The sequence below is a fragment of the Akebia trifoliata genome, chromosome 6 (assembly GCF_017979445.1).
Source record: "Akebia trifoliata isolate Shusen 1 chromosome 6, ASM1797944v1, whole genome shotgun sequence".
NCBI classification, from domain to species: domain Eukaryota; kingdom Viridiplantae; phylum Streptophyta; class Magnoliopsida; order Ranunculales; family Lardizabalaceae; genus Akebia; species Akebia trifoliata.
Genome location: NC_141380.1, coordinates 24,210,022 through 24,227,725, shown reverse-complemented (window position 1 = coordinate 24,227,725; position 17,704 = coordinate 24,210,022). Strand labels below are relative to the sequence as shown.

At 33.4% G+C, this 17,704-nt stretch overlaps 1 long non-coding RNA gene across 3 annotated transcripts; it reads left to right on the top strand.

Annotated features, from left to right (window-relative positions):
- Positions 1 to 7,254: 7,254 nt before the first annotated feature.
- Positions 7,255 to 9,976, top strand: LOC147400459 (uncharacterized). 3 transcript variants are annotated; one of them, XR_015179346.1, is made up of 4 exons: positions 7,255 to 7,672; positions 9,163 to 9,240; positions 9,352 to 9,467; positions 9,621 to 9,976. It is a non-coding gene; the product is annotated as an uncharacterized LOC147400459 (long non-coding RNA). The 3 variants fall into 3 exon arrangements; XR_015179347.1 differs by lacking the exon at positions 7,255 to 7,672 and adding an exon at positions 7,811 to 7,828; XR_015179345.1 differs by lacking the exon at positions 7,255 to 7,672 and having other exon boundaries at positions 8,986 to 9,240; positions 9,621 to 9,968.
- The last annotated feature ends 7,728 nt before the right edge of the window (positions 9,977 to 17,704 follow it).

The following is a 17,704-nucleotide window of genomic DNA, read 5'->3' as shown; positions in this document are numbered from 1 at the left end:
AGATAATGATTATGATCTATAGGAAAAGAAACAGAACAACAACTAAGCATCATAGTGTCCTAAAGAAGATCCAATGTGTATTTACATTAAAATAGTGATATACCACGACAAAAGCGGGCCACTTTATCTCCAAGAAGTACTTGAGTAGACCCAAATCCTTAACCTCAAAAATACAACCTAATAACATATTTACCTTATCAATCCACTATGCATCATCCCCAATTACAATGATGTCATCCACATAAACCAAAACAATGGTGCAACAATCATTCACTCCTCGACGAACAAAGTAAATATGATCTGAGGGACATCTAGAAAATTTTATAGAAAGAATAACCTCATTAAACCATTGAAACTAGGCTCATGGGGACTACTTCAACCCATATAAAGATTTAAGAAAGCAGTATATCTTCCTAGAATACTCTTCCTGAAGATGAAACTCTATAGGAGGGGTCTATATAAATAACTTCAGTCAAATCACCATTTAGAAATGCGTTCTTCACATCAAGTGGGTGAAGTGGCCAAAAGTTACATGCAGCTAAAAAGTTAAGAAGTTGAATAGTGAAAAGTTTAACGACAAAGAGCAAACGTGGTACCAAAATCTTTTTGTAGGATTTGTGTAAACTCCTTAGCAACTAGGCATACCTTATGTCGATCAACAGTACCATCTGCGAGATATTTCATAGTGAAGAGTCATTTACAACCAATGGTTCACTCCCTAAATGGAAGGGTAACAAGTTCCCAGGTATTATTGCTTTACAAAGCATCCATTTCAACAGTCATAGCTTTAGTCCATTGAAGGTCTCTCAAAGCCTCTGATACAGATCGAGGAACTCGAATAAAATTAGTGGCTGCAAGGTTGGCCTGATAAGAGGACGAAAGACCTTGATAAGAAATAAACTGGGTAATAGGATGATCGTAACACACCCTCACTTACCTTTAAGAAAGGCAATAGTTAAGTGAAAGTCAGAAATAGAAAGGATAAGAACATTTATATGTGTAGAGATAAAAGATGGTATACCTAAATCTAAGGAGGGTGGCAAGGGTATTGAGGGGTGAAGGCGACGAGTGTAGACCTGAAGTGACGACAAAGATAGAGGAAAAATTGGAGAAGACAATACCATAGGAGACTGGTCTTACAAAGTAGATGTAACATGAAAATATGAAATATTTTCAAAGAAAGTAACATCAAGAAAATGGATAACATGGTGAGAAATAGGATCATAACATCGATATCCCTTGGACATAGAGAAGTAACCCAAGAAAATGCAGCGAATGACTTTATTATCTAATTTTGTACAATTGGATTTTATGTCCTGACCAAAGCATGTGCACCCAAAGAATTGAGGTGTGACAAAGAAAAGAATGCTATCGAGTTGAAAGACTTGAAGAGGCACATGTCCCTCTAAAGTGCGACTCAGAACACGATTAAAAAACAAAGTCGCAGTGAGGACTGTCATATTCCAATATGCCTTTGGAACATACATTATGCGAAGAAGAAAACAGACAATGTTCATAAGGTGGTGATTCTTACGTTCTGCCACCCTGTTTTACTCAGGAGTACAATGACAAGTCAACTGGTAAAGCATGCCATACTCATGAAGATGGAAGTGAATCATATTAAATATATATTCCCCCTCCCCCCCTTATCAGACCTAAGGGATTTAACAGTTATATTATACTTTATCTGAATCATTTTAAGAAAGTTAATAAAAATTAAAAGCACCTTAGAACGAGTACATATCAAATAAATTCAAGTGCAACAAGAATAGTCATCTATAAATGTAACATAAATCAATGACCATTAAATGCAATAATGGGAGAAGGCCCCTACATATCAAAATGAACTAAATCAAATATTACATTAAATCGATGTCTACGATGAATATAAGAAGTACGTGTGTGTTTAGAAAATTCACATACATAGTACTGGAATTTATGTTAATTACAAACAGTTTTTAAAGTATGAAATAAAGAACATAAGTATTGAAAAATTACATGTCCCAAGTGAATATGCCATAAATCTAGAGTCTGTGATGAAAATGTGTGGCTACCAGATGATAGAAGCACAAAAATCGGAGCAGTAGTAGGCTAAGATCCAAACACATACAACCCATCCCTCTTTGTAGACACCCCATTTTTGCACTCGCCTGATTAATCAACTCGTCAACCCAATCACAACAGTTCCCAATGATGGATGTTTATTCAAATGCTTTATTTTGTTACCAGATATGTTTCAGAAATCCGGATGAGGTATCTCGAACTTAAAAAATCTTAGAAACCACGCCACGCTAGGAAAATATGACCCCAGAAATATAGAAATCCTCATCTTGCAGGCAAAAAGAAGTTTCACGATAAAAATCACTAAAAATTGATCAAATTATCAAAATACCCCTAACATCAAAATAACCATAGAGCCAACGTTACGCTTAGGAAAATCCATTCAAACACGTAAAATAACAAATCGAAATCAAATAAATTATTTCGTCAATTTTCATAGAATTTGACAAAATTACAAAAATGCCCCTCATAAAGTTCACAACCATTTCACACAAAAAACTTCATAAATGACACAAACCAATATTTCCATTGAATTTCTTATGAAAAATCGATTCTAAAACATCTTAGAACATTAAAAACCAACTTAAAACGTGAAAAGTCCTCTTATGGGGCAAAACGGTAATTTCACAATTTTCATAATTAAAAATTTCAAAATTAATAAATAAAATATTAAATAATTAAAGTGAAACATTAATGAAATTAATTTTAAATTTTAAATTAAAAAAATCGATCAATCAGGTTCTCAGGCAAAATTGTTGAGGGTTCGCAAGATATTTCTTTAAAGACCCCTCCATTTGGGGGTCCAAAGAATTAAAGATATAATAGAGGGGGGTTCTCCAAAAAATCAAATTCAACCAAGCAAGACTAAAGTCAAGGTATTAAAGTCAATAAAGTAAGACTAAAGTCAAAATTAAAGTCAATTAATTAAAGACTAAAGTCAAAATCTTAAAGTCAATCAATTAAGACTAAAGTCAATCAAATAAAACCAAAAGTCAAAATCCTAATAGAGCTCTAATTAAATAATAACTCTATTTAATAGAGTTCTAACTAAAATATAACTCTACCTAAAACAATTCTAATTAAAATACAACTCTACCTAAAATAGTTCTAACTAAAATACAACTCTAACTAAAAGAATTACAATCAAACATTAATTCTATCTAAATCAACCCTTAAAAAAATCTATAAATAGAGGTCCTCACACCCTATTTTCGTATCAAATCATAAATCCTAGGAAAAGTAGGTCAAGAAGCCTCCCCAACATTCCCAAAACCCTAATTTTGAAGTCCTAACTCCTTACCTAACATCCATACCTCAACTTTAACTCAAAAAACACCCAAAAACCCTTCCAAAACACCTTCAAATCCATAAGAAAAATCAGAAAACTCACAGATCTAAGAAGAAGATACCTCAACTTGGAGATCAGAAATCAAATCCAGTAACGGGCGAATAGTAAGAAAATACGTACGCAGATATTCTTCGCCGGTGCTGAGGGAATCGTTGTAATCAGTAATGTAACTTTCTTTTATATTTTTTTTATCATAATTATTTATTATTTTCGGTCTATTTTGTAATGTAACCGATTTTTGGGAAGAAGCAGAAACCGGCACTTGCCGGGTGGGGTTGGTGCCTAACACCTTCCAACCCCATAACGTGATTCCCGGACCCGTATTTTCTTTCGTAGATTAGTTGTCTTTATTTTTAGAGTCAATGATCGGTTCCTAGACCGTAATAACTAGGTGGGGACTCCTAAACCTCAAGGGTCAAAAGCGGATCCGCGCACCCCGCGGATCGAGGGCGCTTTCACTTTTATATCCCTAACTAAAAATCCTCTTCGAAGTCAAATCTTGAAAAATACAGTGAGTAAAAAAAAGGTAACTGAGCAATTATGAGATTTAGTAATCCTATCTACAAACAAAAGATTAAGAGATAGGTGAAGGACATAAAGCACAAGATCTTGAAAAATCATAGAGGATAAAGGAATGATACCCTTCCTATGGATAGGTATAATATATCTGTCAGCAAGGCAAACCTCCCTATAATTGGTGAAAAAATTAAATGAGGTAAAGGTAAAATGGCTATACTCACCAGTTATGTGATCAGGTGCATCAAAATCAATAACCCATGTCAAAGGAGTAAAGTCAGATTGAGTGACGTTGAATACAGATGATATACTTGGAGGCGTAGTAACAAAGACCACAGTAAAAAAGGAGTGAGTGTGAGCATGAATCTAATATTTGAAAATAGTAGTAATATGAGTCTGTAGTTGTTGCAAATCAATCGTGCCAAGTGAAGGAGGGTCAGTGAGAGGAATAATGATGACTTCATTGTAACGGCACGAAGGGTAGTCTATCACAAAGACGAAGTAGAAGAAGATCGTAGTATCAGATGAGGATAGAACTGAAAGCAGTGGGCCTTCCCATGACCAGTCTTCCTACAATGACTGCAAGTAAAGTTGCTCCCTTTACCACAACCACAACTACCATAGCCACTATTCTCGAATCTAGGGGTACGAGAATCAAAGAAACTAGAGTTGGCAGCTAAGGCCATCAGATATGTAATTGGAACAGAAAAAATGTCAGGGACTTGAGTCTGAGTAGGAACAATACGGCAACGATGCTCATCACTATCAATGATCGAAAATATCTCAAATAAAGAAGGTAAGGGAGTAGTGTTGACGATCTATGTCTGAAGTGCCTCAAACTCTAGATGGAGTCCCATAAAAAACTAGTAAGTCTCATGTCAAACAGCTCTCTTAACCACATAACCAGCTACCTCGGAAGATAAATCGACTATAAACTCATAATGAAAAAGTTTCTCCCAACGTGACTGAAGGAATCTAAAGTAATCGGCTACACTCTGTATCCCTTGGGTAGCCTGGGCAATGTCTCGATAAAGCTCATAAATCCTCAAGTCATTCTTATCATGTGTGTAAATCTGAGTAAATGTTGATAGTAAATATGGAACTATCTCATGATATATGAATATGGTATAGATGCTCCATGGAGTTGAATAACCACCTAAGGATAGTACAATTATCGATCTCCCATGATTCAAATTTAGGATAAATAAGTAGTGATTTAGTAACAGTCCTAGAGAGCCATCCAGAGTTTCCTCTACTACCTAGATAGAGTCACACAGATCGGGACCATGACTGAAAGTTTCGGCCATAAAGAAGAGCAGTGGTGATATGTTAGGTTGAAAAATTTATTCCAAGAGTCGAATTAAAATCTTTAGACTCTAGATTAGATTTGTCATCATTACTTGTAAGGAAAGAAGTAACTTTGGTTTGAAGGGAGATCTCCCGTAGTATTGGCCCAAGGTGGAATAAACCACAGGTAGAAAGGGCAGCAACTCTATCATAGGACTTTACTCAATCCACACAACAATCTAGTTGTTTGTTGTAAGTCTCCACAGAACCCACACAACAGTTCTACAGTTGTCACAGGTCCCAAACAACAATCATGTTGTCATCGCAGGTCTCCACAGTAACCCAAACAATCGTCCCAATGTTGTCGTAGGTCTTCACAACAGCCTAAACAACAGAAACAGCAGTTCCAATGTCTTTGTTCCAATAGTGTTGCAAGTCTTCACAACAACCCAAACAATAGTTATGTTATTGTCGCAGGTCCACAGAGAATCCAACAACTCTGCTACAACACATAGACAGCAGTAATAATCAATTCAAACAGCAAATCAGTAGTTATACTGATGTTGCACCTCTTTAAAGAGTCATGTTGCTATCGCAGGTCTCTATAGGGAGTCTAGAACTGTCGCATGTCCTCAAAGAGTCCAACAACTTTGTTGCAACACACAAACAATAGTGAAAAGCAGTCCAAGTTGTTATGATGGAGTGTTAATTTTTATATTATAGATAGGTTTGGAATGTTAATTTTTAGTATTTTAGTAGGATTACAAGTTGTTATGATGGAGTTATCTATATAAGGAGTTCTAAATCAAAAAATCAATAATCAATTTAATTATATTTTCTCTTTTAATTACTTTTTTAGCTTTATGCTATATTTTCGTTGAAGTTATTGCTTGTTTATCAATTGAATTTATTGATTTAAATTGATTTAAAGTGTTCCATTAAACACAACCTATCAAATCTATTGATTCACACGCTTCCGCTACGTCAGTTTTAGTTTACAAAATGTGTTGGTGACACAGAATAATCATCACATGTTTGTTGAATGTTTATAATTCTTATAAAATTGCTTATTATAATTTTTAAATTTTGGGATTTGTTGGTTAGCTTGAATGTTTTTTTTTTAGAATTATAATAAGCAATCTGTTCCGGATTTTCTAATATGAGTATCATGGTCTCCTTAATGTGTTCAAAAAGTATTTTTTGTTTTCTAACACTTGATATATTCATTATTTTCTCTATATTTTTGTCATTCTTTTAGCAATAGATCTTGTTTAGCTTTTTTTGTATGTTTGTAGCCATTGGTGGTTAAAGGACTTTAACAAACTAGAATGGCTATTTCTTAGTTGTTTTAGGGAGGTGTAGTTGTCTCCTGCCTACGAGAAGCAGCTATTGGTTACAGGGTAGTGTGGAAAGCCAGTCCCTGGTGGACCTCCTTTGTTTAGTCATGTTTACCGTGCAAAGAATATTGTGGAGTTATCCTTAGATGGATTTCCTAGCAATCTTGTATGATTGTAGACCTAAGAGTGTAGGAGAAAGTGAGAGCTGCAAAATTAACGAAGTTCTTAACTATTTTTTTATACATCAAGTAAACTAGGTGTCCATGCTCAATACTTTGGATGGAAAATTTGGACACACGAGTCTTGTATAAAGTAAATAACATAATTTACATTAAAGGGGTTTTCTATGTGGTGAAAGGGTGCTTTGGAGTATCGTTTATTTCGCAATTTGTTGGGGACTAAAAGGAGTGTAATGGTAGGATTTTTTAAGAGAAGACTTTGCACTCACCTGACCCTATTCTCCAAATTATAGGTCTCTTGTTTTCGTGGTCCAAATTTTGTAAAGAACTTAAAGGGGTTTTCTTTGAGGATTTTGTAGGGAGATGGGAGTGGGTTTGTAGTATTACAGGAGAGTAGTTCTATATGTATTGTTTTTCGCTTGACTGGCCACCTTTTTTGGGAGATTTATGCTTTTCTTTTGATTCTGCTCTTTTCCCCTTACTTCACATTGGATTCATCTCTCTATGAATGTTCAGGGGGTGTTGGTTATCTGGGCTTTACTTGAACTGGTATCTTTTGCAGTGTTAGGTGGTTTATATTTAAATCCTACCTTCCCAACTGTGGATCTTTTCCTTGTGCTTTTCTTTTTTTGTTTCGTCCGTTGCCTTAAATAAAATTTTGACTGTGAATTACCTAGTCTCTTGGGGTTTCCCCATTGTGAATTTCTGTTACCTTTCTGAATCCAATGGTATTCATATTCTTTAATGCATCGTGACTTCACAAGAGCAATTTGGTTTTATTTCATTTTCCTTATGTGAATTGAATGGATTTTTCCTAAATTAGTTTTCCTTCTATTCCGAAGTTGGTGTCTGCATCCCTTCCGATCGGACAAAAGAATCTTGTGGAACCTTCTGTTTGCAAGAAACGAGAATGAGGTTGTTGAAGTTATTATCAACATTTCGAGGTTGGTTTTTTGTTGGTGCAAATTGTACAACGATTTTAGGAGGTTTCTTTTTTTGATCAGTGAGCCTATTTTTAAAGTTATCAGTGACTCAGTGATCACATGTTGGTGTTTGCATATGCGTGTTGTTGCATTTGATGATGGTTCACTCCCTCACATGTATATTTCTTTATCTTCATTGAAATCTCTTTACCTATCAAAATATATAAATGGCTTGTCCGCAGCTCCATTATTTTTCTTGATAATTGAAGTTTAAATGTTTTCTAGCCTTGGTCACTTCAGAGTGGACAGACACTATGCAACTGTTGTGTTGTCCAGGCCTACGAGGACATCCATAATCATCAACTTCATTTCTTAATTCAAATAAGCTCCATTTGTATTATTTTTCGCTTGGCTGACTAGTTAAGAGTGCCACTACAAGAGTAGAGTTGTCGATCTCACAGCTCAACTTGAGTCACCAAGCCACAAAGACCTAGAGACTCTGAGCCAAAATCGCAATGTAAAAATCCAAAAAAATACAAGCATAATCTGAAAGGGCACTATGAGTAAAAAAATCAAACTATGGTAAGATTAAAACTACTGGCATGATGAAAATTTAAAAGGGCATCGATGCGCAAAAATGTGAAAACTGGGTCTGGTGAAAATCGTAACTGGCGCCAATAAGGGCAAATAGAAAAAAAAGAACTCCTGGCCCGCAAGAGTATAAACTGTGAACGGCGAAATCTTTCCAAAAATCCTGAGGTCTGAGCAGATAACAGTCTTCCAGTACCAAGGAATTGGGGATGACTCTAAAGGAGCCAAAAGAGTGATTGACGCTAGTATCCCTGTGGTTGGCAAAAACACCAAGATTGTCTCAACCAAAGATTTTACAAACTCTGAATTTATCATACTCATTTGATAAAGACATTTCATAAAATTTCAAAAGAAAAACTACTATTTTGGCTAATGACGACAAATCTAGGACTTATTCAAATAAAACTTTGTTGTTTTTAGGAACAATAGATATACCTGAGGTAAAGTAAGTACAAAACCTATTTTCTTTGCATTAAGTCTTTCAACATTTTGCATACATTCAAATAATGTCAAGAAAACACAAAAAACAGGAATACAACAAGCAACCCGTCAAATATCGTGGTAAGAAATACTCCGTTTAGTATAATTTTAGGATTTAAATATAGCTCTACTGAATAGAATCATCACGAGACCTCTCACAACATTTTTTTTTCCGGTCACAGAATGATACATTGAAAATGTCTTAAAAGCTGAAATACTGCCATTGCAGTTTTTTTTTTTCTTCCCTGATCTTTTAAGTATTTTATATAATGGATATGCACACATTCATTGGTTCATAACTTGACAGGATCATAGAGGTGTTGTCAGTAATAAAGCTGAAGAATATATTAAGATTTTCTAGATCAAATTTACTTGGTCTTGTTTTATTTTAGATAGAGAGGATTCTTAAATTTATACATTTATAATTGTTGATTGTACAGTTGAGAAGTGTTATTGATCCAAAGAGGCACTACAAGAAGGGTGAGCTGAAGTCGACGGCACTCCCCAAGTATTTCCAGGCATGTCTATGATATCATAATCTATGGTGTTTGCTTACTTTCTGTGACAGACACGTGAGCTGCTATTTCCACAATTTTCTTAATTCTTGAGTGATTCTATCAAACAATCAGGTGGGCACGGTAGTTGAATCTGCATCAGATTTCTTCTCAGGCAGGCTGACTAAGAAGGAAAGGAAAGCAACCCTTGCAGATGAATTGCTTTCTGATCGATCTCTTGGGAATTACAGGTGAGGTAGCAAGTATTGCAACCACTAGTGTCGTGGTTCACCATATTGTCCGTCTTCATTTTGTCATTTGATCATAATGGCCAAACAACAACTTTAGCTGTCCAATTTTGCTATCTGGTTTCATTATGATTTTTTTTTGTTGGCGAGTTTCAGGAAGCGTAAGGTTCGAGAGATCGAGGGGCAGAGTAATTCTGTTGGGGTTGCAAAATGGAAAATCAAGGGTGGCCAGTCGTGGAAGCGCTCAAAGCACAGAAGGCAGGGATAAGTGCACACATGTAACCAAACCTACTCGGCCCATTCGATCTCTCTCTTCTATTGGTAGGCAGGTGCTGTCGTTCACAAATGTCCGTGTTTCTTTGCCTCATCCTGCCTTCCTATTAAATCGTATACTAACAAAAGTGGTTGCTTCTTCCTTGTGAGAAGAAGGGCGGAAAATTTTCTTAATGTACTCTTTTTATATATGTGTTTTGTTTTTGTTTCTTAATGACATACATTAGGTATAGTTTCTTTACTCCAAGGTAAATTAATCCTTTTTTACTATAGATACCACTGCTTATATTCTCTCTTATTTTTAAAAATGAGAAAGTTTTAAATAGTCTCACTTGTATTTTTCAAAACTTCATCAAGTTGTAATATAAAGGATCAATATGTATTTGTTGAAGCACAATTGTGCCTTTGTCCTATATGAGTTCGAAGTTTTGGAATGGGCTGATTTTTTTTTTTTTTCATTTCAGCGAGGTTAAGTTAAACCTGGCCTAGCCGCAACCTGCCCTGTTCATATGTCCTTGGGTTGACCTGGGCCTACCAATAGATTACATATCTACCCAACATAAAATACATCTAAATTGAGTATCTTAAGAAATTGGGATTGTCTTAATACATTTCCACTTTATATTCTATTTAAAGTGACGACGTTTAATAAATCAAGTGTGTACATCTAAATTTACTTTCTTTTTTTTATTGTTTTAATTGTTTTTAAGAATCTTCAACTTGCACTTAATTTTTAATTAACAAGGATGTTATCTGCCCTTCTTAAACGTAAAAGTCATACCTGTTTATTTTTATGCATCTCAGCATTGTCCATAATTTGCTAATGAGTTATATTTTTACCATCCAACATTCATTTTTATAAGTTTTAAAAAAAAAAAAAAAAAGAAAGAAAAGAAAGGGAAGTTATAGTACGCAAACTTCTAATTATTATACACCAATAATTTGTGAGACGATGTATTTTTTTCTTATGTAACCCACTTCTTTCTTAGAAAATGATGAGACCCATTTTTTCTCTTCCAAATATTTTCTACGGAGAAGAATCAGACCCATTTCTTCTCGTCCAAGTGTTAGAGAAATCAACAATCCTTTCTTTCTTTTTTTGAGTTTCAATCTTGGAGGTGTATGTGCTTTATTTTAGTTTAGAGCCTTTTTATAGGATCCTATTTAAAAAATAATAATTTGTTGAAATCTTGGAAGTTTAAAATCTAAGGTTCCTTATAGAATTTTTAAAATCATATTGCTAAACCGGTTTCCCTCTCTTTTTCTCCCTCCTTATACCTATCCTCTCTGAATGTTCTTATCAGAGAGCAAAATCAATGATTATCTTTTTTTTTTACTCAAAAAAAGTAATCTTCTGAAATATTGTATTTTGAAATCAAATTGATTGAGCCCCTTTCCCTGGAGCTCTCCTCTCCAAATTAATACTCTCTTAAAAGATAGAGCTCAAAACAATTTTTTATTTCTAAGAGTTTCTTCTTTTCTTTTTTCCGTTCTTTTGTGTGGGCCTTTTAGAGCACTTGACTAATTCTTAATATACATGTACTCTCTACGTGTAAACTTAATATAATTAAGGTTATTTTGGATAAAAACCAATAAAATTTCAATTTTACAATTTTAAAATCATTTTGATTAATTTTCAAAATTTCAGAAATCATCATTTTTTTAATATTATAAATCTTTAAAATCATTTATTTAATTAATATTTTAATCTATAAATAAATCTTTTATAGTCGTGTGCAACTTGTGGTGTTTGTTTGTGCTATTTTTTAACGCTTATTACTGAAAAAAATTAAATTCAGCACTTTTGTCAAAATAGCGCGTTTGTTTACTCTATATTTCAACGCTTACTGTTGAAAATAAGTGAAAAAAAATCAGCACTATTTTGATGCTGAAAAAAAGTGTTGAAGCGGTAAACACTTCGCTTTTTTCAACACGGACAAGTGTACCCTTTATTTTTTGAGCATGGACAAGTATGCCCTTATTCTTAAAAGGATATTACCTCTTATATCCCATGGATAAGTATATAAACACCCCACAAATTAATAAACCCACACCATGGCTAAATTATTTTGTCTTATATGGGTTAAAAGTTTTGGAATGAGTTGATTTTTGGTGAGGATGATCTACAATGAGGAGATCATCCTCACCAAAAATTAACACATCTCGTCATTTAAAAAAAAAAAAAAACTATTTTTGACGAGTTAGAAGTTTCAAAATGGACTGATTTTTTGTGAGAATGATCTCTAGACCATATAGACCATTCTCACTAAAAATTTGCTCATTCCAAAAACTTTAACCATATAAAAAAAAAATGGCTATAGTGTGGGTTGCCTTTATTAATGCATAGGGTGCTTTTATAATTACACATCATTCATTTCCATCGAAAATTATTCATCCAAAATTAAGTTCTTTTAAAATTGATTTCAAATTTTGATGACTTGAATAGCATTATTATTTTTAATTTGAAATTTATGGGCTTTTATAAATAGAAATTATTATTTATAAATTGAAGATTTGAGTATTATTTATTATTTAAAAATAAATTATATTTTAATTTTATAAAAAATAATATATTTTATTGTATTTGATAATAAATAAACATTTGAAACATGCCAACAATATATAATATGATTGTAAGAGTAACAAAGACAATTTACCAATTTCAGCAATGTGGAACAAACATGATTCAGCATCTAAACAAACAACTTTTTCAGCACTTAAATTCAGTGCTTATAAGTTTCAACGCTTAATGCTATTCAACACTTATTTGTTTCAGTTTAACAAACAGCACCTAATTGTTTAAAAGTGAAAGTGAGAGGGATGGCATACGAAAACATTTCAAGAGGTAATCCAGACTCATACAACTCTTGCTCAAATATTCTTTCTTTGCTGTAGAGATTTAGTGGGATACATAGCATTATTGCAGGTTGGATCGAATCTCAAGCAAAGTCATTTTCAAAAGTCTTAAAAATAACTTTTGTATGGAATGCAAGATTTCCTCAATTTTTGACTTATAAGTGGAAGTTTGTCTGCTAATAAGTTTTTTTTTTTCTTAAAAAACAAGACAATTGTCAGCCAAAATGAATTATTTCACATATCGTTGTTAGGCCTCGAGTGTTACAGTTCGGTGGAGAGGTTAAGCTGTCAATATTCCATGAATCTTGAACGATGACTTTGTGGGCCTCGAATTTTATTGAAATATGACGGTGAATCAATCACGATCTCTGTCCATAGCTGCACTATATTATCAGAGGAACGATGCACCGAATCAAAACGAAAATACGCAAACGTTTAAGCACGTGGTCAAACATGTTTGACGGGTCAAAATTCTTAGTGAAGACTTACGTCATCTTCGTAATTAATACTTTTGACTGGGGGTTTTCATGTAATTTTCTATTCAATCCACATATCTATGTTTTTAAAAATCGGATCATAATCAAACCAAAAAATTTGTTCAAATGCTCTCAATCAATTTAATAGACCGATTTGTATTTAATTACTAAGTTTTAATAGTGAACATTAAAATAAAGAATAATGATAAATAAACTAATAAAAACACTCAAAATTCACTCATCTAGATAGAAGCCTAGATATTTTATGCGCATCCCAAGAAAATTTTATGATAATTCCATGCACATACCATGTTAGTTGAGTGAATTTTAAACATTGTTTTTAGAGTCAATTTGTAATGATTCTAAAATAAAGTAGAATAATGATAATTTGACTCCATCTCTGACATACTCTGCCTATCCTCCTAATTTATGTTACCCAATTTGTTTTTAACTTGTTGGAATCACAAATTGATACGAAACGATCTAATTGTCGACACGGTTCGTACTAGGTTTGTAAAGTCAAGTGCACCATAAGCCAATCGAATTTTGATTAGATTCGACGAATCAAAACATGAAATTCAACGATCCAAATATTTTTTTAATTGAATTTTTTTTTCTTTCTTTGTTCATACCTAAAATTTAGATATTTAACAAAAAATAGTATTTAGATTATTTTATTGATTTATTTATTTTTAACTAAAAATATTTTAATGTTATAATTTTTACTATAACTTGTATATTTGAATTATATACATGCACAAGTGAATTGAACTAGAAAATCAAAGTGAATCCCAAAACAAATTTTATTTACCTATTCCTACAAATCAGATTCATTTTAGATTAATAGTCTGAATTTGAACCAATTGAAAGACAAACCAGATTAGGGGTGCAATTTGGTTCGGTTTAGAGCAAAATCAGAATCGAACCGATCAAGATCGGTTCTATTATATGAGAATCAAAACTGAACCGAATTGGTCTAGAACCGAACCAACCCAAACCGACCTTAATTTTGTTTGGTTCGGTTCGGTTCGATGAATTGTCAAAAAGAGAAGAACATTCGAATTCTACACAAAATTGATTCCTAGTTCTTCGATTTAAAGTTTGAATTTCAAACCCTATAATTACTAAAGATCAGCACAATATAAAGAAGGAATTAAAAATAAATAAAAATAAAAAAAATAAAAATAAAAAAAATAAAAATAAAAAAATAAAAAAATCCAATCTCAAACCTGTCGCAGATCGTATATCACCGGGCGCAGCCGCAGCGCAAGAGAGAGAGAGAGAGAGAGAGGGGGAGGGAGATGTGCTGATGGCAGCCGCAAGTTGCAGGTCCCACCGTCGTAGCCACAGAGACAACGATGGAGAGAGAGAGAGAGAAAGAGAGAGACGGTTGTAGCTGGTGGCAATCGGTGGCAGCGCAGGTTGTAGTCGCAGTCGCAGCCGCAGAGACGAGAGACGAGAGACAAAGAGGGAGACGAGAGAGACGAAGAGGGTTTTTATTTTAAAAAAAAATTTATATTTTTATTTTTATATATAGGATCGGTTTTCGGGTTGGTTCGGTTATTTATCAATCTTGAACCGAAAATCAAATCGAATTCATCAGTTCTTGTTTTTTTTAATCCGAAACCGAACCGCATTTAACTAAAATCGAACCAATCCAATCCAAAATTCACGAATTGATTCGGTTCTCGGTTTGAACCGAATTAAGTTGCACCCCTAAACCAGATAACATAGCTCCTAACCTGGCATGTGCATTGAACCATAAATTATTTTCCTTGGGATACAACATTGTACATGTCTATAAATATGTGCAGTTGCGTATCCCTAGAAAAATAATTTATGATTCTGCGTACATGGCACGCCCGGAGAGTAGAGGGGGAGAGAAAATCACAGCTCAATAAAATATGGAGAGAGAGGGAGAGAGCGTGGACTTGTGGTTGATGTTGGGTGTCTCTTAAGAGAGAGAGAATGAACTTATGGTTTATATCGGATGTCCCGTACGAGAGTGGAGGGAGAGACAGCAGGCATGGACTTGAAGAGAGAGAGAGAGAGAGCATGGACTTGTGGTTGATGTTGGGTGTCTCTTACGAGAGAGAAGGGGTACCATGAGTGAGATCGCATGTGAGACTTGATCCCATAAAAACGGGACTTCAACAACCTTACAATTGCTCGGAAAAAAAGTTGTTTTTTTTTTTTTCACTAATACTGGGGTGACATTATATTTACGGCCATCTTTTACATTTCTAACTTGAAGGTGCACACTGAATCATGGATGTGTTTATTTGTATCTCGAGAAAATAATATTTATGATTATGTGCATACTACCCTGTCAGAAATGTAAAAATCATAATAAATCAGTGTCACCTTAGAATCACTTTTTTTTTTCTTTTCTTTTTCTTTTCCATCAACATTTGATAAGAATGGTACTTAAATGACACAAAGGGAGACAAAGGGTGAAAAAAAACTCGTGATGTCGTGTACATTATCGTAGATATTTTTTTGTAAGATACGAGTAAAAAGCATTTACGGTTATGTACGTGCCACCACATCATTTTTGTCACCCTTTTGTCTCTGTTTGTGTCATGCCAGTATTTTTCGTCTAATAAACACGTCATTCACATATAAATAGCCAATCATAAATCCAAGTAAAAAAATAAAAATATGTAGTATAAATAAATCGTCGAAGGATGAAAGCCTTTACACACGCATGCATTGAAAAGGATGTTTCTAATTATTTGTGGTGGCTCTCAATTTTTTTTACTTTTTTATTTTTTCTGAATGGACCATATACAATATATAAGTCCTACATGATCTCTCTTTTATTGAACATATAGTTAAATATAGAAAATATCTATTAGTAATAAAAATATTATTTACATGATTAATAAACTTTGTCTATCTTTCTCATTCATGTATATGACATATTTGAAATGCCTCCCTAGGTAAAGAAGTAAAGCTCCTCTGATAAATTCCTAGGATAAGGAAGGAATTTGCTCCAATAAATAAATAGGGGTGGGTTTGTAGTGGCGGCAATGTTGTTGGGGTACTTTTCCTCACAAGAAATCTTAAACATGATAAGAATTTATATGTTATTGCGGCTGATAACAACGGTGAAAAAAAAAAAAATCCATCAATATTACTCTCAAAAGAAATTTTAAATTTCATTTAATTACGTAGACAAAATCTTAACTCCTCAGTGTGTGTACTAGTTTCTTGTATTTTGAAAATTTTAATCTATGTAATTTAGGACACCTAAATATTTTTTTGGAAACTAAAGTGTACCCTATTTTGAAGCTGTTAATTTTCTTTTAGGGGGGGGGGGGGGGGGTGGCTGCTTACGCTCGGCCATGGATTTAGGAGATCTTATCTCTGTTTTTTTTTTTGTGTTATTTTTAAATTGGAAACATCTATTTCCAATGTGTAAGATTTATTTAATTTAAGATTTTTTTTTTGGAAAATCTATTCCAAATTTTCTAATGTATACAAAATAACTAGGTTCAATTTTTTCCCTGTTATTAAAAATAAAACAAACTTGGGGGGCCTTAGGCGGCAGCCTAAATGGCCTACTGCTTGAGCTGGCCCTATCTATAAATATAGTCCTTGAGACTAACGAGTAACAACTTTGGGTAGAATTATTTGGTAATTATTTGCTAGAGTTATCTTATTCTTCCATGGTAGAATCTATCACTTTATCATCTTTATTGTTCATGTAATTCTATCTTGATGTCAAAACCATCATATTATTACGATCATCGTCATTGATAATGATAAGGGGATATTAAGAGATACCACCCAAAAGTTAGAGGTATTTAAAAAGAAGTCCTTCCTATAGGGTGCATTAAGTAATTTTTTTACTTTTTCTAATTGAAAATATAATTTTGGTATACATGGAATCATCTTTAGAAATGCTCTCAAGGTTTTTTTTTTTTTTTTTAATAAAAAAAAAACACATTTCTCATTAGTGAAAATGTTTCATTGCCTAGAGAGGATAAGTCGACAGGTCAGACAGGTAAAAAATGGGGTACCAATAGAAATCTCTCTTTAACAGAGGATTCGACCATCCAAATCAATGTTTTCTTTAAGGCTGTGTTTCGATTGAGAGAAATTGAGAGAAGAGAAAAGAAAATAAATGAGTTTCTATCAATTTCTCTTGTTTGGATTTTTAAGTGGGAAGAGAAGAGGAGAGAAAGAAAGGTGAGTTTTCTTTATCTCCAAAAATGGAGAGAAGAGAAGAGAAATACTTTTAAAATATTTTATAATTTCAACTCTGCCCCTAGATCTCTTTTTAAGATATTTTAAAATTTCAAAGTGATCCAAAATTCTCTCTTGTCAATCCAAATGAAATTGAGTTTGAGTTTATCTTCTCTTTTCTTATAAGTTTCTCTTCTCTCCACTTCTCTCAATCCAAACACAGCCTTAAAAAAAAACAGTTTTGTTGAATTTGATTTGGTACTTTTCAAAGAACCATTGGTTTTTAAAAAAATCAATGGTTCAACTATACAAACTATTGGTTCTCATGAGCAGATTGTTGAAATGGAGAAAAAATATATATATAATTATTGAAATTCATTTTTATTAGGTTTTTCAAAGAAAGGGAGTTGAAAATCTTCAAAGATTTGAAGAAAATAGAAAGAT